Source organism: Diceros bicornis, chromosome 24 (assembly GCF_020826845.1).
Source record: "Diceros bicornis minor isolate mBicDic1 chromosome 24, mDicBic1.mat.cur, whole genome shotgun sequence".
In the NCBI taxonomy this organism is placed as follows: Eukaryota; Metazoa; Chordata; class Mammalia; order Perissodactyla; family Rhinocerotidae; genus Diceros; species Diceros bicornis.
Window position 1 is genome coordinate 25,215,669 of NC_080763.1, and position 15,598 is coordinate 25,231,266.

General features: G+C 37.3%; 1 protein-coding gene and 1 pseudogene across 1 annotated transcript in view; both read right to left on the bottom strand.

The window, feature by feature from the left end:
* Nucleotides 1-15,598, bottom strand: part of TMED8 (transmembrane p24 trafficking protein family member 8) — a 37,274-nt gene that overhangs the window by 17,019 nt on the left and 4,657 nt on the right. The gene's annotated exons all lie outside the window — the stretch shown is intronic.
* On the bottom strand, nt 11,696-14,424 carry LOC131420983 (large ribosomal subunit protein uL11-like; annotated as a pseudogene).

The window sequence follows — 15,598 nt, forward strand, 5'->3', positions numbered from 1 at the left end:
ATAATCAAATTCAAGGAGGAGAAGGCATAGGAACCTCCAATTTGTAGCCAAGTTGGACAGAAGTTGTAGGCAACCTGGGGACCTACTACTAGCAATTGACCTCTGAAGTGTGTGTGTAGAGGGGGGACACCTGCAGGACTGAGCCCTTAACCTGTGGGGTCAGATGCTATCTCCAGGTAGAGTGTCAGAATTGAGTTAGATTGTAGGACACCCAGCTGGTGTCACAGAATTGCTTGGTATGGGGGAAAAAACCCCACATACCTGGTGTCAAAAGTATTGTGAGTGTGGTAGTAGTGTGAGAGTCAAGGAGAAACAGGAGAAGAAGTGAGCTTTTCTTACACCTCTCAACAAAGGAACTGAGTCTAAGACCATCGTCAGATGTTCTCCAGTCTCTGCCACTCTGTGAAGATGCCCTTTTCACCGAGGGATAATGAGAATAGGAAGTTCTTCCCTATGTTGACCTAAGTAAAATCTGCTTCCTAATAAATTCTGCTCTTCGATCACTCCGCCTCCACAATATCCTTTCAAATATTTACAGCCTACTATCACATTTCCAGCAAGTTCCTTCCCAGGCTGACCATCTCAGTTCTCCCAATCATCCCTAAGATGATTTCTGACCATGCTGACCAATTAGCTGTCCCACTTTGTCCCATTTAAAGTAAGGAGCTAAAAGGGACAACTTTGTCAGATGTGTCCTAATCCATGCAGAGTACACTGAGACAACAACTCTCTTATAAGGACACAATATTTCTTGACATAATACCTTAACCAGGCATTACATTTTTTTTTAACTGAAAACTTACCCTGTTGGCCTAAGTAAGTCAATCAAGATGTCCAGGGCTTACAAAAATAAACTTATTCCAAGCCCAGATTCTCCTATGCTCTATTTTTGAAACAGATTTTTGGAAAATAATTGACTTTTTAACTTAAATGCAGGACTTTACATATCCATATGATTTATTTCAAATTAGCTTTTTGAAATTACACTAACATATGCTTTGCTCACCGTAGAACAAATTAAATACAAATTAGAAAACATTTTGCATTTACCCTTCCGGACTTTGATATACAAATAATCCATTATTCAGTGTAGAAAAATCAGGAAATATAGATAAGCAAAAAAACACAAAAAACCACAACAATCCCACTAGCCAAAGATAACCATTGTTTACATTTTGGTGCATATCCTTTCAGAAATATATTTATATATATACTTACATATGTATATATATGTGTCCGTACGTACACACATAGACGTACATGCATATCCATCTATATATTTATATATTTTCCCCCATCCCCAGCCATCAACTTTGTGTGAGGCATGGAGACCACAGGTTCTACCGGACAATACTGTACCACAAGTTGATCAGTTGTAATACTGTGTAATCCCACTAGCTCAGGATTCTCCAAAACACAGTTTTTCATTAATTATTCCATTAATGTTTCATAGTTTCCACTCATTCTAGGGTTCAATACAAACATATATTTATTTATTTATTTATATTTCTGAAAGGACATGCACCAAATGTTATCAAACATTATTCATGAACATTTTTCGGGGTCAATAAAAATGGGGCTATATCATAATTTTTTTTTTTCTGATCGTAGTATTCTTATTTCTAGAATCTTTTTTTTTTAATTTTTTGTTTATTGCAGTAACATTGGTTTACAACATTGTAAAAATTTCAGGTGTACATCACTACACCTCCACTTCTGCACAGATTACATCATGTTCACCACCAAAACACCAACTAAAACCCATCACCACACACATGTACCGAACCATCCCCTTCACCTCCCTCCCTCCCCCGCTCTCCCCCGGCAACCACCAATCCAATCTCTGTCCCTATGTGTTTGTTTATTGTTGTTATTATCTACTACTTAATGAAGGAAATCATACGGTATTTGACCTTCTCCCTCTGACTTATTTCACTTTGCATTATACCCTCAATGTCCATCCATGTTGTCACAAATGGCTGCAGACTATCCCATAGGCTATACCATAACTTCTTTGACCAATCCCCAAGCCTCTATTGTTACAGCTAGAGGTTGTTTCAAATCTTTCACCCTTATAGACAATGATGTTGTATTAGAGTTGTCCACAACCTTTTCTTAAGAACTTTGCCTGTTCACAGCCTTGGAAGGGGCAGACCTTGTGACCAAGATATACTGTGCTGGCCATAGCTCATTGGTTTTGGGTGAACACCTGCCCAAATCAGTCCAATTTTCTTCCCAAACATCTGGAGACGGTATACGAGAATAAAACAGACCGAAGAGCCTTAGTGGGGTCAGGGACTGAGCCTGCCGTTTGGGAGAAGCCTTTATAGGCCACATAAAAGCAGATGACTAAGCAGAGAAAACAACTGTCAGAGACAGGAAAACGATGCACACAAGCAAAGAGAAGAAACAAGGGACCACGGGGTCCAGGAGCAAAACAGATGCAGAGAGGCTACCTGACCACTTTCTAATTCCCATGAGGTCCAACTGTGCTTCCTGCAATTGGATTCTGTAAGACTGCTTTTTGTCCTAACAATAAGCTCTCTTTCTTTTTACTTTTTATCATGAAATATATGATACATATGAAATACTGCATGAAAAGCAGACACTGAGCTAAAAATGTTAATAATAATACCAATACCTGCATACTCCCTAACTAGGTTAATTATTAGTACATTAAAATTTAAAGCTCCCTTGTGTAATGCCCCTTCCCAATCATATTTCCTCCTATTCTGAATTTTGAGTAAATTATTCCCTTGTTATTCTTTATATATTTTAATTATATTAATTACTAGGTAAAAACTTCCTTATTTTAGAAAATTTTAAATATACACAAAATTAGAGAATAGTGGAACAAATTCCCGTTACCTATCTTCTCAACAACATCTTACTCACATCTTGTTTCATCCATCCTCTACCTCCCTGCTCCACCACCACATACACAGTGGATTATTTAAAGCACAGCCCAGACAACACTATATCCATTTAGAATATATCTCTAAAGAAAAAGACTTTCAACATAGGTACAATACCACTATCACTCCCACAAAATTGGCAATTCCTTAAAATCATTTAAAACCCAGTCTATGCTGAAATTTCTCCAATTGCATCACAGATGTTTTTTTAACAGCTGGTTTGTTTGAATCAAGATCCAAGTAAGGTTCACACACTAAATTTAGTTTATATGTATCTTAAGTCTCTTAATCTCTATCAATCTTCACTCCATTGTTTTTCATACAATATATTTGTTGAAATAAAAATTAAAAGATCATGTGACCTGCAGATTTCCCACATTCTGAATTTGGCTGATTGCATTTTCATGATGTCCCTTTAACAGATTCTTCTATCCACTATGTTATCTGTAAACTGGTCATAGATCTAGAGCTGGGCTAATACTGTAGCGACCTGCACATGTGGCTAAATTTAAATTAATTAAAATTAAATACAGGGGCCGGCCTGATGGCGTAGTGGTTAAGTTCGTGTGATCCATTCCAGCAGTGGCCCAGGGTTCACAGGCTTGGATCCTGGGCGCAGACCTACACACTGCTTATCAAGCCAGGCTGTGGTAGGCATCCCATATATAAAGTAGAGGAAGATAGGCATGGATATTAGCCCAGAGCCAATCTTCCTCACCAAAAAAAAAAAAAAAATTAAGTATAAGGTAAAATTCAGTCCCTTGGTGTTACTAGCTACATTTCAAGTACTCAACAGCCACAAGTTGCTAGTGGCTACTGTACTGTACAGCACAGAAACATTTTCATCATCAAAGAAAATTCCACTGGACAGTGTTGATCTAGAGGCTTACTTAGATTCAGGTTCAGTTTTGTTCTCACAAGAATACTGCAAACATGGTGCATGTAATTCCTACTGTATCACATCAGGAAGCACATAATCTATGGTGGTCACAACTTTAATGATGTAAAGACTGATCACTGGGTTCTTGTTTTCAGCCTAATTCACCTAATGGCTTTAGCAGCCATTCATGATCATTGTCTAAAATAGATCCATCATTTTGCTAAAGGCTAGAAAAGGACTTTTCTAATTCTAGCAATTTCTAAAGTTATTAGTTAGAATTCTTGTATAAAAAATAAGTTCCCCTCATCAACTATTTGGTTACTCTGAAGTATTATTCATAAAAGAGAGGCAGGATAAAGGACTGAGTCTTTCCCAATTGTCAGAATAGAGTAAGAACCACAGCAATCTCCATTTATTTATTTTTTGAAGTATTGTTAGAAACACGTGGATTTTAACATATTTTATGTGTTTCAAGTTTTCCTAGTCTTGGGCAGTGGGAGCTCCTTAGAGTTGGCTCCTGTGTCCTTTTAATACGACCCCAGTAGTCTTGTTTACAGACAAGTTCCAAGCTCATCTTATAAATGCCCTGCCCCAGATCTGGAATCAGCGATTTCTCTAAAGAGTACTGGTTCTTTCTCATGATAAAAGGTATTTAGAGACTATAATCTATGTAAAATATCACACATACATACATACACACACAAACACACATACACATATCATGAATTCATCCAAATACTTCCAATTCAGATTAAATCCAATTCAGGGATTTTTAGCTACCTTTAATTTTATTTTTATATTTCTTGGTCTCTTGTGGAAAATCTTAGATCCTAATAATATTCACATAAATACATACTTGCTTTACTCTACAATATAAATATAATAGTTGTAAAAGAATAATAATAATATTACTAAGAATATGGTTACTAAATTGGAGGTTAAGATTTACTTGCAGTTCTTTTTATACCTATGATATATCCCAGTGGACATGTTCTGCCAAATTTTACTATTTTAAAACTTGAAATACTACTTGAATTAATAACTATACATGTGGTCTTGCCACCAACTTCTGGTTATGCCACAAAGCTCATTTGTTTCATTTTGTTTTGATTTTTAGAGATTCTTTTGGATTTATTATTTATTCATTTATATTGACATAAATCATGTTCATGTTTCCAAAGTCAAAACTTTTTCTTAAAGGGAATATTCAGGGCCGGCCCCGTGGCTTAGCGGTTAGGTGCGCGCTCCGCTGCTGGCGGCCCGGTTCGGATCACGGGCACGCACCGACGCACCGCTTCTCTGGCCATGCTGAGGCCACGTCCCACATACAGCAACTAGAAGGATGTGCAGCTGTGACATACAGCTATCTACTGGGGCTTTGGGGGGGAAATAAATAAATAAATAAAATCTTTAAAAAAAAGGGAATATTCAGAGAAGTCTATCTTCTCTTCTCCTATAGACGACTATTTTTATCAGCTTTTTAATTTAATCTTCCATTATTTCTTTTTGAAAATATAAGCAAATATATATGCATTTACTCATATTTTACCTCTTTTCTTAGGAAACAAATACATGTTCTTCTGCACCTTGTGAAGACCATCAGTACACCACAGTGATGTCCCTACCAGTGGACATTTGGGTTATTTCCAGGCTATTAACATTACAAATTGTGCTACAATGCCTTGTGCATATTTCATATTTTTGCCAGGGTGTCTTTGGGACAAATTCCTAGTAGTAGAATTTCTAGACTAAATTCTTCTCTATAGAAATTGTATCATTTTACATTCTCATCAGGAATAGGTGCGTGCCTGCTTCTCCACAAATTCTACACAAGATTATGTTGTCAAAGTTTTTGAATATTGACAGAACTTGATATGTGAGCAATAGTACCTCTATCTTAATTTGTACTCCTCATTTTTTAATGCATTAGAGCTTTTTTTTCATATAATAACCTCTTTTCACTTTATTTCCTTAGGACAAATGCTCAGAATTGACATGCCTTGTCTACACATTAAGACTTTTATACATATACACGTTGCCCAATTTCTCTCCAAATTTCACTTCTACTAGCAGTGAACGAGTGTTGACCATTTTCCCACATTCTCACTAACCCTATTCCTTATAGTCTTTGACAATCTGATAGATAAAACATGATAAGGCATTACTGTTTTAATTTACAATCCTTTGATAATTCATGTCAAAACAAACTCTTTCATGCTTTGTTTTTGGTTAAAAACATGAGGTGATACCATACAAACTGCTTAATCTACCTTATTCACTCAACAATGATATTTATCCATTTGAAGCAGCCCACTGAATCTGCCCTTGGGATATCACTTCACCAAACATTTTGCCAAAATCAAAATATCCTATATACACAGCAACCACATCAAAAAGGGAACCATGAGTTAATGACTTGGCCTAATTCATTCAACAGGTCTTTACTGGGCCTCTGCTGTGTGCCAAGTACTGTATTCCACATTGGGAATACAGAGTTAAATTAGACATGATTTATGCCAAAGAGCTCAGGCTACTGAGGAAGAGAAACTCATAAAGAGACAACTGTAATATAAATGTGGTGTTATTTAGAATAGAATTATGCACTAGATATCATAGGAACACAGGGCGTACTTAACTAATTTAGGGAAGAAAGGTGTCAAAAAAGGTTTCCTAAAAGAGATGACAAGCTATCTTAAAGAATGAGTAGGGGCCGGCCCCGTGGCTTAGCGGTTAAGTGCGCGCGCTCCGCTGCCGGCGGCCCAGGTTCGGATCCCAGGCGCGCACCGATGCACTGCTTCTCCGGCCATGCTGAGGCTGTGTCCCACATACAGCAACTAGAAAGATGTGCAGCTATTACATACAACTATCTACTGGGGCTTTGGGGAAAAAAATAAATAAATAAATAAATAATTAAAAAAAAAAAAAGAATGAGTAGGACTTGACCAACTCAAGTGGGAAAGGGCATTGCAGGGAGAGGGGACTGAATGAGCAAAAGCAAGGATACAAAAAAATACCACAGAGAAAACTACACAACATTGATGGAAAAAAATGAGTGAAGCCGCAAACAAATGGAAAGACATTCCATGTTCATAGATTGGAACTTAATATTGTTAAAATGTCCACATTACCCAAAGCAATCTACAGATTCAACGCAATCCCTATCAAAATCCCAACAACATTTTTTACAGAAATAAAAAAATACTGGGGCCAGCCCCGTGGCTTAGCGGTTAAGTGCGCGCGCTCTGCTGCTGGCGGCCCGGGTTCGGATCCCGGGCGAGCACCCCGACACCACTTCTCCGGCCATGCTGAGGCCGCGTCCCACATACAGCAACTAGAATGGATGTGCAACTACGACATACAACTATCTACCGGGGCTTTGGGGGAAAAATAAATAAATAAAATCTTTAAAAAAAAAAAAAAAGAAATAAAAAAATACTAAAATTCACATGGAACCACAAAAAGACCCTGAATAGTCAAAGCAATCTTAAGAAAGAAGAACAAAACTGGAGACATCACACTTCCTGATTTCAAAATATATTACAAAGCTACAGTAAGTAAAACAGTACAGTATGGGCATAAAGAGACATATAGACTAATGAAACAGAATAAGAGCTCAGAAATCAATCCACACAATTATGGTCAACTGATCTTTGACAGAGTGCCACGAATACACAATGGGGAAAGGACAGTCTCTTCAACAAATGGTGTTGGAAAAACTGGATATCCACATGCAAAAGAATGAAATTGGACCCTTATCTCACACCATACAAAAATCAACTCAAAATGGATTAAAAACTTAAACATAAGAGCTGAAACTGTAAAACTCCTAGAAGAAAACATAGGGGAAAAGCTTCATGACACTGGCCTTAGTGATGATTTTATGGATATGACACCAAAAAGCACAGGTAACAAAAGCAAAAATAGACAAGTGGACTACATCGAACTGAAAAGCTTCTGCATAGGAAAGGAAACAATTAACAGAGTGAAACCTATGGAATGAGAGAAAATATTTGCCAACCATATGTCAGATAAGGGGTGAATTTCCAAAATATATAAGGAATTCCTATAACTCAGCAAAAGAAACCCAATAACCCAATTTAAAAATGGGCTAAAGACTTGAATAGACATTTCTCCAAAGAAGACATACAAATGGACAAGTATATGAAAAGATGCTCAATGTCACTAATCTCAGGAAATGTAAATCAAAACTACAATGAGATATCACCTCACACCTGTTAATGATGGCTATTATCAAAAAAACAAAAGATGTGGAGAGGATGTGTAGAAATTGGAACCCTTGTACATTGTTGGCGTACACTGTAGGTGGGAATGTAAAATAGTACAGCCACTATAGAAAACAGTATAGATATTCCTCAAAAAATTAAAAATAGAACTACCATATGATCTACCAATTCCACTTCTAGGTATTTATCCAAAAGAATTTAAATCAGGATCTTGAAGAGAATTAGCACTCCCATGCTCACTGCAGCACTAGTCACCATAGTCAAGATGTGAAAACAACCTAAACGTCCATTGACAGATGAATGGATGAAGAAAATGTGGTATGTATATATATATATATATATATATATACACACACACACACACACACACACACACATAATGGAATATTATAATATTCTTTAAAAAGAAGGAAATCCTGCGATATGTGACAATGTGGACAAACCTTGAGAACATTATGCTAAGTGAAATAAGCCAGGCATAGAAAGACACATATTGCATGATTCCACTTACATGAGGTTATCTAAAATAGTCAAACTCACAGAACAGAGTAGAATGGCAGATGCCAGGGACTGGGAGGAGGGAGAAATGAGGAGTTGCTAATCAATAGGAATAAAGCCTCAATTATGTAAGATAAATAAGTGCTAGAGATCTGCTGTACAATATTGTCCCTATAATTAACAATACTGTATTATAGACACAAAAAAATTTTAAGTATTTAAAAGCATTTCACAGAAATTTTAAAAAGAATAAATATTAGTAAAACAAATAAAACACCATGCCAGTTCAGTGTGTACAGCAAGAGTGCAGAGAGATGAGCCAAGAAACACAGGCCCCATAAATTTAACTCAATACTTAGCAAATTCCTACCAGGTGCCTGGCCCCATGCTAGGTACTGGAGATAACACACTAAAGCAGATAAAGTTCTGGCCCTCATGAAGCTTTCAGTCCAGCATGGAAGACTGTGAAGGGCCTTTATCCCATAGGTGATGAAGAATTTTAATCTAAGAAATTACATGGTCAAATTTGTATTTTTTTGGTGGAATTCTACAACAGCTGTTGGTAGGATGGATTTTTACCAGATCAAATAGGAGGCCTCTGCAGAAGTTCACATGAGAGATGGTGAGAACCTAAGAGTGACAGTTCAGATAGAGTAGAGAGGACTCAATTAGAAAATAGTTAGGTTGTCAAATCTGTTTTTAGTATGCCCATGCTGGCTCCTGGCAACTCTTATTTTCTTTACTAAGTGTTCACAAACCATCTGTGACATATTTTAGAACTTTGCTGAGAAGTTGTATCAAGTTTAATGGTCTACAGATTCCAGATTCTAATTTCTCTTCCCCTTTAGGATCACTGTACATAGGTTCATTTCTAGTCCCTGACATCCCTTAAAGATGGCACAAAACTATATTTGTAGGTTCTTTCAGGACCCAGATGTAGTAGTCATCTGCCAACGTTTTGTCCTTCAAATACTCAACCTTCTCCTCCTGGGAGGCACTGACATTGTAAACAGTACACAATGGAAGTCAGAATGGAAGATCCTTCTTTTTCCAGCCCTAGGAAGTTAGGGAACAAGCACATGACCTAAAATATTCCTACTAAGTATTTGAAATAGGAGTGAAACAAAGGAAAAAGAGAATTCACCTAGTGGCAGCCAAAGAGCCCTGACCCAACTGTTCTTGCTGCTTCGCCTCTAGCGTCTACTCAGCCTTCTAACAATGGGGAGCCGCCTGTATCCTGCCAATAACCCTCTTTCTGCTTAAGGCAGCCGGAATTAGTTTCTATTGCTTCTAACCAAGAACTCTGACCAAAATACCTGGATAGAATTTGCCTGGGTCCAGAAATCTGAACTTAAAGTAGCTAGATATCCTATCTTGATTCTTTTTTTTTTAATTTTTTTAATTAATTAATTAATTTATTTAGTGTGGTTGTGTGTGTCTGAGGAAGGACAGCCCTGAGCTAACATCCATGCCAATCCTCCTCTTTGTTTGTTTTGTTTTTCTGTTTTTTTTTGTGAGGAAGATCAGCCCTGAGATAACATCTGATGCCAATCCTCCTCTTTTTTTGAGGAAGCTTGGCCCTGAGCTAACATCTGTGCCCATCTTCCTCTACTTTATATGGGACGCCGCCACAGCATGGCTTGACAAGCAGTGTGTCTGTGCGCACCCGGGGCGAACCAGCGAACCCCAGGCCGCCGCAGGGGAGTGCGTGCACTTAACTGCTGCCCCACCGGGGGGGCCCCAATCCTCCTCTTTTTGCTGAGGAAGACCAGCCCTGAGCTAACATCCGGGCCCATCTTCCTCCACTTTACATGGGATGCCGCCACAGCATGGCCTGACAAGTGGTGCGTTGGTGCACACCCGGGATCCGAACCCAGGCCGCCAGCAGTGGAGCGCGCGTACCTAACCGCTACGGCACTGGGCCAGCCCCGCTTTCTTCATTCTGATCATCTTTATTATTATAGCCAAGACTTGGTGATCACTTACTATATGCCAACTGCCTTCTAAGCACTCTGTAGGCATCATCCTACTGAATCTTCACTGAATCTCACTGAACTGCATAACCAGTGAAGTTGATACTACTATTACTTCCTTTTTATAGTTTAAGAAATAGAGGCTCAGCAAAATCAAGTAACTTGCCCAAGACGACCAGCAAATAGGAATAGAAGTGATATGGACTCAGGTAGTCCAAAGCTACCACTCTTAATAACTATATTACACACTGACTCCTCTTTAAATCTTTTCTATTGTGAAATATAACACACATACAGAAAAGCACACAAAAGTGTGCAGCTCAATGAATTATCACAAAGCAAACACCTATATAACTACCTAGACCAAGAAACAGAACATCCTAGCACTCCAGAAGCCCCACTCATGATCCTCCCAATCATTATCCCCTTCCTTCCTCCATAACCATTATCCTAACTTATGGGAATTATTTCCTTGCTTTTCTTTATAGTTGGGCCACCTAAATATGCATTCCTAAACAGTGTTACTTCATTCTGCCTGTTTTCTGAACTCTATACAAAGGGAAATGATACAGAATGTTTTAAGTCTAGCTTCTTTCACTCAACATCATGTTTGGAAGATTCATCCGTGTTGTTGAGGGTGCATTTGTTCATTTTCATCACTGTATGATATTCCACGAATATGCCATAATTTATCAATATACTGTTAATGAAATTTGGGTTATTTCTTGTTTTGGGATATTATGAATAATGCTGCTATGAATATTCTTGTACATGTCTCTTGGTACACATGTGCATGCATTTATGCTGAATATAAACCTAGGAATGGAATGGTTGAGTCATAGAAATTTGAATGATAAACTTTGGTAATAATGCAAAACTATTTTCCAAAGCGATTGTACCAAATATGTGCTCCTGGTAGCATCGAGGAGCATTCCCATTACTCTGTACCCTCTCTGATACTTGGTCACATTAATATTTTTTACTTGGGCCACTCTGATGGGTATATGCTCATTTAGTTTGCATATTACTGATGACTTATCATGTTTCTTGGCCATTTAGAAATCCCCTTTTGTAAAGTGTCTGTTCAAGTCTCTTGTCTATATTACTACTGGGTTGTCTTTTTTATTTATTTATTTATTTATTTGGTCAAATGATCCTTTACTGAAATATTTTTCTTTGTAGCTCTTAACTAGCTGGGCATTCCACCGCACCACTATTAATGCCATCTATGATGTCATGAGGGTGGCAGCCAACACTGCAGCCCACAGACTGGGCAGTCCCCAGAATCTCGTTCCAGAGAGTTCTCCAGCTAAAGATTGGTGCCACATCTGTCCAGCAATGTTCAGTCTTGTCAAAACCGATATTTGCACTGTGATTAATGTTCTTCTGCTTCTTTCTGTCTCTTGGTGGTTCCTTTAGGGCTTTGATAATAAGGGCAGAGGCAGAAGGTACCACCTCAATCTGGGCCTGTTTTGAAAGGTCAATTTTACTGTAATCCTCAGAGCCTTCCAATCAGGGTTGCCTTGGCGATGTCATCACCAATCTTATTTGGAGACAGACTCAGGGGGCTGATCTTGGAGACCAGGGCAGATGTGGCACTGACTTCCCCAACAGTGCACCTCAGGTATACAACTTTGATCTCGTTGGGGTTGAACTTAGGCAGCATGGTGGAAGTGGCTGGTGTTGGATGAACTCGGATTAGGGATGATGGAAGAAAGTTGCACCTTGGCCTCCTCTGAGCCAAAAGCCAAAAGCTAGATTGTCTTTTTACTATTTATAGGAGTTCTGGATACAAACCTTTTGTCAATTACATGCATTATAAATACCTGCTTCCACTCTGTGATTTACCTCCTCCCTCTTTTAATGGTGTCCTTGATGAACCAAAATTATGAATTTTAATGTAGTCAAAATTTATCAATCTTTTATTAGTCTTCGTGTGTCCCGTTTAAGATATCCTTCTCTACATTGAGATCAAGAAAATATTCTCCTATATTATTTTTAGGAGCTTATTGTATTGCCTTTCACATTTTGATCTACAATCCAACTAGGGTTGATTTTTTGTGTGTATGGTATACGAGGTAAGGATCAAGTTTCTTTCCTTTTCCTTCTTTCTTTTCTCTTGGGATATTCAACTGTCCCAGTTAACATTTACCATTCTTTCTTCACTACTCTACAGTACAATCTTGGTTGCAAATCAAAGATTTTGTTTCTAGGCTTTTATTCTATTCCTACGGCCTATTGGATTATTCTGTAAAAGCTTTAAAATAATCTTTCCATCCTGCTGTTCTCACTTGAATATCCCTGCTATTTGTGGCCTTTCACTTCTATATATATTTTAGAACCAGCTTGCCAAATTCCACCCAAATAAACCACCAAAACCCTGCTGGGATTTTTATTGGAGCTGCATTTTATCTACAAATCAAGTTGAGGAGAACTGACATCTCTACAATATCGAGTCTTCCAATCTAAGAACATGGTACATCCTTCCATAGCCTGGTAATTCTTCACTATCTTTGCTAGCTCTCCAGGATCTTCAAGCAGATGTTTATATTCCGACAATTATTTTCTAATTGTCCCTAGTGGGAGAACTGATCCCAATTACCTAGTCTGCCATTACTCAAAACAGAAACCTATATTGCCTCTCTACTTTTTTCAGTTTGAAGATACTTTAGTGAATAAAATGGAAACAAAACAGAAGTTTAAAAAGTCTGCCTTCTTTCTGTCATTGGCTAACAGTATGAGCCTATCTAAGTAGTGGTTCTATCTCCCTTTTACTTATCCTATTGCTGAAATCATAATGAAGACTTCAATAAGGTTGAATTTTTAGACAGAAAAGAACTTAGCACAAATCTCTAAGGAGATTTACAACCTGTATTTCATAAAAAATTCATCTGAGAGAAAAAAAGATAGAAAAGGTCAGTTCCTGAGGAGCAGAAAGGCAATAGAGATGTATAGAATGGCTCTAACAATATAAACACAGTGAAGAATCTCATGACACATTTGTATTTTTTCTGAATACGTAATATATCCACATTATTCAAAATTCAAAAAGCGTAAAAGTATACAGTCATGCGCGGCACAATGATGTTTTTGGTCAATGATGGACCACATATATGATGACAGTCCTATATGATTAGTACCATATAGCCTAGGTGTGTAATAGGCTATGTCATCTAGGTTTGTGTAAGTACACTCTATGATGGTCGCACAATGATGCATTTCTCAGATTGTATCCCCGTTGTTAACGCATGACCGTACAGTGAAAACTTTTCCCCATCTCAGTCCCCACCTCCAAAAGCAACAAATGTTATTAGGTTTTGTGTAGTCTTCCAGAAATATTTTATATATATAAAAAAAGTGTGTGTGTGTGTATATACACATATTTTTACACAAATAATGAGTATACTAGACATACTACTGTGCACTTTGTTTTTTCCACTCATATCTCAGAGACTTTTCTATAACTATATAGGAAAAGCTCTCTCATTCTTTTGTATGGCTGATTAATATTTCATTGGCCGGATAGTCCATAATTTATTTAACCAGTTCCGTATTAATGGATATTTATGTCCTTTCTAATCCTTTACCATTACAAACAATGCTATAATAACCTTGTGCTTGTGTCATTAAACAGGCACATGAATAAATCTATAGGATAAATTCCTGGAAGGAATGGATCAATGAGGGCATATATTGTAATTTTGATGGATATTTACAAATGCCCTCCATAGCATCTGTACCAAGTTACACTCCCATCAGCAATGCGTGAAAGTGTTTGTTTCTGCACCCTCTTACCAACATAGCGAGATATCGAACTACCCAGAGTAGTTATGATTTCCATTTCCCTTATTACGAATTAGGTTGAGCATTTTTCATATGTTAAGTGCCACTTCTCATAGCATCTTAACAATTTAATATATGCAGAAAAAAAGTGAAAAGAGATAACTGCTTTTGATTTTTAAAGGTATACACTAAATTATGTAAGAACTACTGGTAAAACAACTTGTAATTGGATTCAGAGAGGCAGGAAGTAAGAAAAGGAGAAAGAAATATGTAAGTTTATTGCCAGAAGTATAAAGTGTGGAAGACACAGCCCTGTTTTAAAGAGAGAGAAAACAAATACAAACACAGCTTCTTAGGTTTCCTAAATTTATTTAGTGAAATTTAGACCACTATAAAGAAGAAAAAGCCAATTTTTCTATAGTATAGCTTTTAATATGTCAGCCAAATATAGACCAATTCTACAAGTATTCCTAGAAGAGACCAGAGAAACCAGGACAAGTTTTGCAAATTTAGATGGTATATGGAAAAATGCTTTTTTTTTATTTTAATGAGTATGTATTTAAATATGTATAAGGAAAAATTGATATATCAAACTAGTAATACCACAGATATTATTTAGAATGAAACAAAGTTTTAAATGTCAATTTAAAGAAAATATAATAACCAAATAATACTGGAATGTATTATGGCAAAAATCATGACTGTGGTACCTGAACGGCCAAAGTCTTGGAAACAATGAATGGAGAAGGGAAAATGGAAGCTCAAGAATAACTCAAATTATAATTGATGGCCTCTAAAGCAAAGGTGAGAGGGAAAAAAATAAACTTTCTTAAAATGATTTAACAGTTTTTAAAATATGAGTTTTCTTTCTAGGTTACCAGAATATGGTTTCAGACATTCTGATCACACTACAGTTTAAATTTACAGCGAATTTTGTACTTTCTCTACAAAGAGAACGGAAAAGCAGCTTTCTTCTAAGCATTTGAATATCAGGTCAGAGTTCTTTAGAACAGGTCTCATAGGACTTCCCCTTCACTAAATAGGCTGCAAAGAGATAATTAGCTTGGCCTTTTAGATTCAAGTGCCGAGGAACCAAAAGCAGGTTATGTGGTTATAGGCTCAAGAGGCTTAAAAAGAAACTGGCTGAGTTTATATTCCACCCTTATCCAGAGACCATGGGATCCAATTTCTCCTCAGCCCTTATGAGTGAGACGTGCTCCTAAGCGGACATTCAAATTACAAACCTTGGGTTGTTCTGTTATGGACTGAATTATGACAGGACTAACTGGCTATCTCAATACCATA